This window comes from Oncorhynchus nerka, linkage group LG25, assembly GCF_034236695.1.
Source record: "Oncorhynchus nerka isolate Pitt River linkage group LG25, Oner_Uvic_2.0, whole genome shotgun sequence".
Lineage (NCBI taxonomy): Eukaryota > Metazoa > Chordata > Actinopteri > Salmoniformes > Salmonidae > Oncorhynchus > Oncorhynchus nerka.
In genome coordinates this window covers 10,439,116-10,449,236 of record NC_088420.1, presented here as the reverse complement: position 1 = coordinate 10,449,236, position 10,121 = coordinate 10,439,116, and the positions used below count along the sequence as shown (strand labels likewise).

General features: G+C 42.3%; 1 protein-coding gene across 2 annotated transcripts in view; it reads left to right on the top strand.

The window, feature by feature from the left end:
• Positions 1-4,572: 4,572 nt before the first annotated feature.
• The window catches only part of LOC115118964 (E3 ubiquitin-protein ligase RNF13-like), a 90,950-nt gene continuing 85,401 nt past the window's right edge, over positions 4,573-10,121 (top strand). Inside the window, exon 1 of one of the 2 annotated variants that reach the window (XM_065009532.1) lies at positions 4,573-4,750. The gene's annotated coding sequence lies outside the window, so the exon portion shown is untranslated. Of the gene's footprint in view, positions 4,751-5,174; positions 5,441-10,121 lie in introns of those variants that run through there. The other variant, XM_065009533.1, reaches the window with a different exon arrangement.

The window sequence follows — 10,121 nt, the reverse complement described above, 5'->3', positions numbered from 1 at the left end:
TAACTGAAAGATGTGTTGCTGTCTAACGGAAAGAAGTGTTGCTGCCTAACTGAAATAAGTGTTGTTGTCTAACTGAAATAAGTATTGCTGCCTAACTGAAAGATGTGTTGTTGCCTAACTGAAAGAAGTGTTGTTGTCTAACTGAAAGAAGTGTTGCTGTCTAACTGAAAGAAGTGTTGTTGCCTAACTGAAAGAAGTGTTGCTGTCTAACTGAAAGAAGTGTTGTTGCCTAACTGAAAGATGTGATTGCTGTCTAACTGAAAGAAGTGTTGTTGCCTAACTGAAAGATGTGATTGCTGTCTAACTGAAAGAAGTGTTGTTGCCTAACTGAAAGATGTGATTGCTTGCCAAAGGAATTTCCGTTACCGTCACATGATTGTTTGGTAGACATTTACAATTGCGTTGTAAAGTTTTACAGAGGACTCAACTAATTTGCATGTGACCTTTTAAAATAACTATCTGTCTCTGAGTGCTGGGAGCTGAGCAGGATTCTATCACACAAAGGCAAAACAGTTGTCGCTCCTAGCTCTTCAATCAATAATGGTTGGTTTCACCCAAGACCTTTGAATGTAGGTGGGGGAATTGATCAATGCGAGGGTAGTCATAACATCAAAAGAGTGTAGGTCAGCAATCAGCTACTTATGCCATCAATAATAGTCCCCACACCAGTGGCGGTCGGTGACATTTAAGATGAGGGAGGACAATTATTTTTTACTATGAGCATGGCCTTATTTCTATTACAGTATATCTATTACAGTATACAGTCTATTACAGTATACCGTATATCATTCATATTCCATTCACCCAGCTCAATGTAACAACGCTAAGTTTAGGCTAATACACAATGCTCTTATTTTCCTTATATCTCATCATGAGGTTGCTACAACCTAGCCAATGAATGAAAGTTTACAACGTAAGTGCATAGATCGAGAGAATGACAGATTGACAGTGACAGATTCAATGCTGCCTTGGACACTCTTGCCTGCATCTAGCTGATATAGGTGCAAACGAGAGTTTCTACTGGACAAATTCAGGTATGTTTTTCCCCGTTTGGTTCTGTTTGCTTCCGTTTAAGAAATGTTTTTCAACAGAATTGGCGGAATGGATACACCCCTGATCACACGCAAACACAGTTCACTGTCATAGCAGCCACATACAAACAGCATGATCATTTTGCTCATTGTATAATTCCTTCTCGCAACTACACACTCTCCTCCTCTCACCTTTTCCCTTCGCTTGTGAACTTCAGTGTACAACACATCAGCTGTCTGTGACCAGGTGAACAAACCTTTCCAAGCCAAACCTTCATATTATAACCACTACACACAGTCTACATCGTTGTCACCTCTCTCTCTCCCTCTCTCTCTTGCTTCTCCTTCATTTTTAAAGAAATGTATTTGTTCAAAACTCTTAAATTAGGCCTCCTGAGTGGCGCAGAGGTTTAATGCACTGCATTGCAGTGCTTGAGGCGTCACTACAGACCCGGGTTCAATCCCGGGCTTTGTTGCAGCCGGCCGCAACCAGGAGACCCTTGAAGCGGCGCACAATTTGCCCAATGTCGTCCGGGTTAGAGGAGGGTTTGGCCAGCCGGGCGCAATGTATGCTGACACGGTTGCCAGGTGCACAATGTTTCCTCTGACACATTGGTGTGGCTGGCTTCCGGGTTAAGTCGGCATTGTGTCAAGAAGCAGTGCGGCTTGGTTGGGTTGTGTTTCGGAGGACGCATGGCTCTCGATCTTTGCCTCTCCGGAGTCCGTACGGGAGTTGCAGCAATGAGACAAGACTCGCTGGACCGCGATGAGACAAGGACATCTGGCCAGCCAAACCCTCCCCTGAACCCAGACGACACTGGGCCAATTGTCCAGCGCCACATGGGTCTCCCAGAATCTCTAGTGGCACAGCTAGCACTGCGATGCAGTGCCTTAGATCACTGACACAGAGCCTGGACTCGCACCCAGAATCTCTAGCGGCACTGCGATGCAGTGTCTTAGACCACTGGGCCACTTGGGAGGCATTCACTGTTGATTGTGGCCTGTGGAATGCTGTCCCACTCCCCTTCAATGGCTGTGCGAAGTTGCTGGACATTGGCGGGAACTGGATCAAGCTGTCATACATGTCGATCCAGGGCATCCCACACATGCTCAATGGGTGACATGTCTGGTTAGTATGCAGGCCACTGAATACCTGGAAACATATGTGTACTGTCTTAATAAAGCACAATTTTCCACCATCATTTTAGTTTTTTATGACAAATTAGGATGATGCACACCGCCTTAACCCAAGTATGTGGGTTAAGGGGCGGCAGGGTAGCCTAGTGGTTAGAGCGTTGGACTAGTAACCGGAAGGTTACAAATCTGTCGTTCTGCCCCTGAACAGGCAGTTAACCCACTGTTCCTAGGCCGTCATTGAAAATAAGAATTTGTTCTTAACTGACTTGCCTAGTAAAATAAAGGTTAAAAAAATATATAAAAAATATGTGCAACATCCTAAATTGTTGATTAAAGCTACTTAAGGAGGATAATAATTTATGTACTAGCCGGTCCACAGGGGATACAAGTGTATCAATCCAAGATGATAGTGCAGCTCTAGCGCTCACTATCGACTGCCTAGGCTATCTTTCATTGCAGTTTTTTTTTGTAATCAAAAACCTTCATCAAAGGCGATGAAAAGGTAAATTAAAGGTAAATTAATCCACAAATATAATTGTAGATATATGAATGACCCCATTTTCATGAATTGTATGATATAACCTTGACACCCATCACAGAAACAGTACGTGACTTGCACCAGGAAGTAGGTGGGACTTTCATAAGGTATAGAGCCCCACAGTGGAGATGTCATAATACCCATAAAACCTAGCGGTCAAACATGGAAATGGTTCCAATAACTTTCCCACCATTCATTTGTCCCATAGGAGATTTTAGAAACATTTTTTAAATGTTAAGAACAAATTATTATTTTCAATGACAGTCTAGGAACAGTGGTTTAACTGCCTCGGAAGAGTGGGTTAATTGCCTCGTTCAGGGGCAGAATGAGAGATTTTTACCTTGTCAGCTCGGGGATTCGATCTTTCAACCTTCCGGTTCCTAGGCCAACGCTCTAACCACTAAGCTACCTGCCGCACTTACAATAAGGGCTGTGTGTTGTGTAGGCTTACCCTGGTGTAACGTTCTGCTAACCATGTAAATCTCTCTCGGACAGACAAGGTGACTTTTATCAATATATTTCGGCTCTATTTACTCTCAGGTTGGAAAATACTAATTAGCATCAAAGTAGACATTATGCAAAACTACAAATCCCTGTAAACTGCTGCACATCATCTCCAGCTGATACCTTTGCTAACAGGTACTGTGTCAATTTAAAACTTGAACAAGACAGTTAACAATTGTCCATTTAAAGAAATGTAGCCAATTTATTCATTACTACATTTAGCTGACATTAGATAGTTAATCCAGAGATTCTTACCTTTGCCTCGATTCGGTAGTCTCGTCCAGATCATCACGGCATTTGTAGTTCTTTATGATAGCCACATTAGCAGCTAATTAGCATTTCATTTTGAGGGGGTAAATACAGACAAATATATTGATACAAGTCCCCTTGTCCTAGAAAGATTTAGACGGTATTCAAAAGCAATTATTTGAAGTGTTTCTAAAATACCCTACGAGAAAAAGGTTTTATGGGTATGACTCTGTGGTACTCTCATTGTTACACAAAACACCAGTGTCAATACAGGAATTATACAACCAAACAAACATCCAATTACAGATTATTCAAAGGCCTTTAAAAAAACAGGTATTTATTGTTTTTACAGCTTTCTTATTCGAAGAATGTAGAATAATCTAGAATGCCTTACAGAAAACAAGGAAGACTGGGTCTTTATTAGTGAATTTACATGTTTTAATGACTTTTTCCCCATTATTACAATTACATTAAATACTTTTTTGTTTTTTTTTGTATATTATAGTTAATGAAACCAAGCAGCACATTACCCCATTAGAAACAAAAGTATTCAAGACTATTATCAATTATAAATCTATAAATACCTTGCAATAATTTCTTTACACGTAGACAATGCCAAAATGAATGCAAAACTTTTTCTGGATGCTTTTCCCAAAAAGTACAGTCAATGGTACTTTTTTGTTGTTTTTCAGCTAATGATTCGCAGAGTTATACTTATGGATAATTCTGAAAGAGACCTCTTTGACCTTGTTAACAAGCAGATATTTGTGTGGTGTAATTACCAAACCTTCCAAAATATATTATCAACAATGTATTCCAGGCCAGCAAATGCGGGTTCCAGGCCAGCACTGCCCCGCCATAAACTTCGCTATTATTATCCCACATCTTGCGCTCGAATTCATAGTCAAACTGTCAGCCACTCAATGTAAACCTTTGCATACGTGGTCACACACCCCACACGTACAAAGACTATATATTTGAGATCATTTCTCTACTGTAAATACATGATGTATCACGTGGTTATGTTTACCCCCTGGAAACAGTTTCGGAAAGGAAAGATTGATTGTCCTTCCGTCCAATCAGCAGCAACAATCTGCTCGGGCGGGGCGGGGGTTGCAGATAGAGGAAGCTGGCTAGTTTGGGATTATTGTTGACGTTCTGTTGTACTGGCATGTTAAAGTAAAGGAATAAAGTTGTTGCGATCATACGTATAGATAGCAATTTATTGTAATGTCTATATTATTCGCATATATATTTTTTAAACCAGAGGAAACTTCGGTCTGATTCAAAGGTAACTTTCCACGATCTAACGTTAGTTATCTAGCTAGCTAACTTGCAGTTGTAGCTAGCGCTGATATAGCTAGCTGTTAGCAACGTCAAATACGTTGGTGTTTAGACTCGAGTCATGTTATGATGTTGCTATCAAGCTTGGGAGTTGCAAAGCTGGCCTAATAATGTTATTTAGCTTGCTAACAATGGTAGCTTGCTCCATCTGGTATATTTAGAAGACGTGTAATAGCTTGCTAAATAGGTTTGGCACCTCTACAGCCGCCATATATTGTTAGTATCATAAAACCCGATTCACCACTTTTGCAGCTGTGTTTACGTTAGCCGGTGGTCATGACTCTCAGTTCCATAACATTACACATAATAGTCATTGGACGAAGGCGTATGCTGTATGGGGGAGGTTATCCGCGACGCATCTCTTGCGGTACGGTTGTGGAAAACAAAAGGTCATATTGATACACGCCTTTTTTTTATAGGATTATGGTTCCCATATGGCCATATTTCCATGTTACAGCTCTTGTTTACAGGAAAACAGACGGGAGACCGAGTGGACTACTTGTGCTAATTAGCTATCTGCGTTTCCAAACACCTAAGTTACTGTTTGTGTAAACGGAAGACATATACCACAAACGTGTTGTCTTGTCAATGAAAAATACTGTCGGCTGCTGTGTAAACGCGGTTAAAACAGTGTACAGTAAGTGTGTATTTTGCATTTGTGAAATGTTTGATGTACAGGGATTTATTTTTCTATAACTGTACCGCAATGGAGAATCGATTCACGTTTAGATGGAGTATTTGGCTGTTTTGTCTTTTTAAGGTCCTTGGACTAAGGAGTAACGTTAGGCTCTTTAGTCCAATATTGGGCTATGATTAAGTTAGCTAGCTAGATAGATGGGAGATTTGCGACAAGAATAATATTAGCTAGGAAGTTAGCTTGGCTAACTGAATAGGTTGTTATCCAAGTAGGCTATGTGGTTAAAGTCGCTATCTGTCATACTGCTGGGTAGTCACATTACATGGGACGACATTGCCACATGACTTTGACATCATCCTTCTTTTGCAACTAATACGATGACTTCTACTTTTAGGCTTTACTTTACAAATATCATTACATCTGTAGCAAGTATCTCACAGCAAATGTCCTCGTACTTTTGGAAGGGCCTACCTACTTGAAACTTGGAATTGTTTATTTGTGGTTTTACACACCTGTGCCACCTTGAAACATACAACATGTCATGTTTAAATTAATATTCAATATTTGGGGAGATATTTTGTGTTATTAGTAGCGCTTGGTGATGCTGTATTGCTATCTGATGTAGTCTAATGCATGTTATTTCCTCTCTGTCATCACTGAGAAGCACAGGGCCCTAGCAGTAGTTCTACTCTTGATAAGCCTTTTATATATTTTCTTGACGACTCACACTGAATTTTAATTCTGCTGCTCTATTGATCGTAACACATTGTTTGAGTCTGGCATCCAAGAAGTCGTTTGTGTGACTTCAGAAGGAGGGGTGTTGTACAAAACAAATTCATCAGCGATTGGATCATCTCTAACAAATCTAACCAATCAGAATTTCAAAGTTGATCACTTCATCATGTAGGCTGGCTCTGGCCCAACGGTTGTTTTCTGGGACCAATCAGAACAGTCAGAATGTGTTTGGCCAGAGCGATGTGGATGGGTAGCCAGGGGTGCAACTTTCACTCCAGATGTGTGTGTGGGGGGGGTGGGGGGTCATGGCCCCCCACATTCTGAAATTGCATTTATCATTGGAATGTGATTTGCATCAATGGGCTTTAGGACCAAGAGGTCGCCTCCGAGCAGTCGGGTATGCTGTTTGTAGTGTTCAGCCGGCTGGATTTAGGACCATGCAAACACCACAGAGCGGGTTGACAGGCTGTGTGAAGGCAAAGCTTTTGGAAGGCTGGCTGGACCAGCACTGGAGAGTTGAGCATAGTTCAGTGTCTGTGTTGCGCTCTTTCACCGAGTTGTAAAAGCAAGCAGAGCAGAAACTGGCTACTCTTTAGCTGACTGATGTAGCTGGCAAGGTAACAGCAGTTTAACTTAACAGGAAAAAAATGATCTAGTGTTTGTTCACAGTGCTCAGCTAGTATTGTAACTGACATGTAACATTAGCTAATGTTTCTTTCCCTCTTGACTGAGGTGAATGAATTAGCTACACTAGCTAGTAGCTACCATAGCCAGGCCAGCTTTTCGCAAGTTGATGTACCATTAGAGAGAGGGAGCTGACCAAAAGTTGGCTAACGTTAGCTATTGTTTTTACCTCAATCTCATTAGTCCTGAATCAAATGATGAAACCATCAGCCAAATGATGGAGGATTGATACTTCGTTTTTTCTGTGCAATATGAGTTAAAAAAATAAATAATATTAGTCAGTATGGCAACGAAATGTTATTGATCTGTCAGTTTCCCTAGCTAGTTCCCTACTTTTCTCACTCAAATAAAATCAAATGTATTTATATAGCCCTTCGTACATCAGCTGATATCTCAAAGTGCTGTACAGAAACCCAGCCTAAAACCCCAAACAGCAAGCGTTGCAGGTGTAGAAGCACAGTGGCTAGGAAAAACTCCCTAGAAAGGCCAAAACCTAGGAAGAAACCTAGAGAGGAACCAGGCTATGTGGGGTGGCCAGTCCTCTTCTGGCTGTGCCGGGTGGAGATTATAACAGAACATGGCCAAGATGTTCAAATGTTCATAAATGACCAGCATGGTCAAATAATAATAATCACAGGCAGAACAGTTGAAACTGGAGCAGCAGCACGGCCAGGTGGACTGGGGACAGCAAGGAGTCATCATGTCAGGTAGTCTTGAGGCATGGTCCTAGGGCTCAGGTCCTCCGAGAGAGAGAAAGAGAGAATTAGAGAGGGCATACTTAAATTCACACAGGACACCGAATAGGACAGGAGAAGTACTCCAGATATAACAAACTGACCCTAGCCCCCCGACACAAACTACTGCAGCATAAATACTGGAGGCTGAGACAGGAGGGGTCAGGAGACACTGTGGCCCCATCCGAGGACACCCCCGGACAGGGCCAAACAGGAAGGATATAACCCCACCCACTTTGCCAAAGCACAGCCCCCACACCACTAGAGGGATATCTTCAACCACCAACTTACAATCCTGAGACAAGGCCGAGTATAGCCCACAAAGATCTCCGCCACGGCACAACCCAAGGGGGGGCGCCAACCCAGACAGGAAGATCACATCAGTGACTCAACCCACTCAAGTGATGTATCCCTCCTAGTGACGGTATGAAAGAGCCCTAGTAAGCCAGTGACTCAGCCCCTGTAATAGGGTTGGAGGCAGAGAATCCCAGTGGAAAGAGGGGAACCGGCCAGGCAGAGACAGCAAGGGCGGTTCGTTGCTCCAGAGCCTTTCCGTTCACCTTCACACTCCTGGGCCAGACTACACTCAATCATATGACCCACTGAAGAGATGAGTCTTCAGTAAAGACTTAAAGGTTGAGACTGAGTTTGCGTCTCTCACATGGGTAGGCAGACCATTCCATAAAAATGGAGCTCTATAGGGGAAAGCCCTGCCTCCAGCTGTTTGCTAAGAAATTATAGCGACAATTAGGAGGCTTGCGTCTTGTGACACAGTAACAACACGACTCCCACCCGCCACCGCATGGTCCCAACAATTTTGCGCCCTATATGCACAAAAGTACATTTAAATTACCAGAGATTCTCACATGGCCCTTACATTGTATTATTAGGCTATATCAGCCACTATGCAAGATGTAGATTGAAGAGAGCAGAGCTGGAGAGACTTACTTTCTCTCAAACAATTTTTTTTATAGCTTACCTTTTTTTTTTTTTTTTTAGGAGTGGGAAGATTTTCAGACTGAGAAATATGGGTGATCAATATTTCGGCTTATTTCTAAGCAATGTAGTAAACTACTTAGGAAGTACATTTCCTTGGAAAGATAACTACCCAGTGCTTCTCCACACAGGTTATATCCTACTGTATTTAAATGAGACCACACATGCACCTGGTTTCTCAGGTATGGCTACTGAACTTGAAACAGCAAGAATGATGACAGCGACACTTGCTATGTTTTGTATAGACCTATAGGATATAGCCTACCTTTTTAGGAGGACGATTTGCAGGCCGAGACAAATAAATTGGTAACCAATACTTATTGAAATTGAAAATGTGCAACGCTCGCACACCATTGTAGTCTTTTTCCTTTTCAATGAATACATTTGAGTGCACTTTGACTCACATTGGTTGAACGCCCTCTACTCCTTTCCATTATCAATAGCCCATTTATTTACAGACATTGTAGTAAACTACAGGCTAATAATATTTAAGTTAATTTAATATTTAAGTTAACTGCCACGTGATTCTCCGACCATGTATACAGCCTAGTCTATTTCAATGAGACGACACATACTAGGGACACTTGAACACTCACACCCAACTAGGAGAGGAAGGCTACTGATGTTGAAGCAGCGAATTCTGGGCGTGTGAATAAATATGTGCTTTTAATACAATAGCTAGGCTAACGCATACAAAGCAGAGAGAGGACCGTTTCCAAATCATCTGTGGGACAACAAAAAATATTTTAATCTGACTGTTCGCAGCACGAACAATGCCGACCACACTGCAATGATCTCTGTCGGGACTCACAGGCATCACAAGGGAATGCAGCCCTCTAGTGTATTGTCAGTACACAACACTACTCATCATGTCTTAGCAGGATCAGATGGTGACAGTGGTCCCAACAGGGTCAGACAGCCAGGGAAGACCAGTCTACAGAGCTCAGCTGAATTTTGCAGTATATTAACAATATCAGTGAATGAGACAGTTCCATCTTGAATTGATGTAGCTACAGGACAGAAGGTTAAAGCTACAGTCTGGGATCTGGGAATAACAGTCATTTCAATTATTGAACCATTGATTATTTTCTTGGATAATATAATGTACACCAAGGTAATTATTCGTCATGCCTGATCTTATGAGGATCAGATGGTGACAGGGGTCTCAGCAGGGTCAGGTAACCAGGGAAGACCAGTCTGTGATGGTGACACGGGTCTCAGCAGGGTCAGGTAACCAGGGAAGACCAGTCTGTGATGGTGACACGGGTCTCAGCAGGGTCAGGTAACCAGGGAAGACCAGTCTGATGGTGACACAGGTCTCAGCAGGGTCAGGTAACCAGGGAAGACCAGTCTGTGATGGTGACACGGGTCTCAGCAGGGTCAGGTAACCAGGGAAGACCGGTCTGACGGAGCTGAGGTAAATTTGTGAAGATACAAGGCAGTCTGACTAACATCCAAAGTTGATTTCCAAACTGTATCAAGGGTTGATAGAGGCTTTTCCCGATGACACAAAACAAAAATGTGAGGAAGAC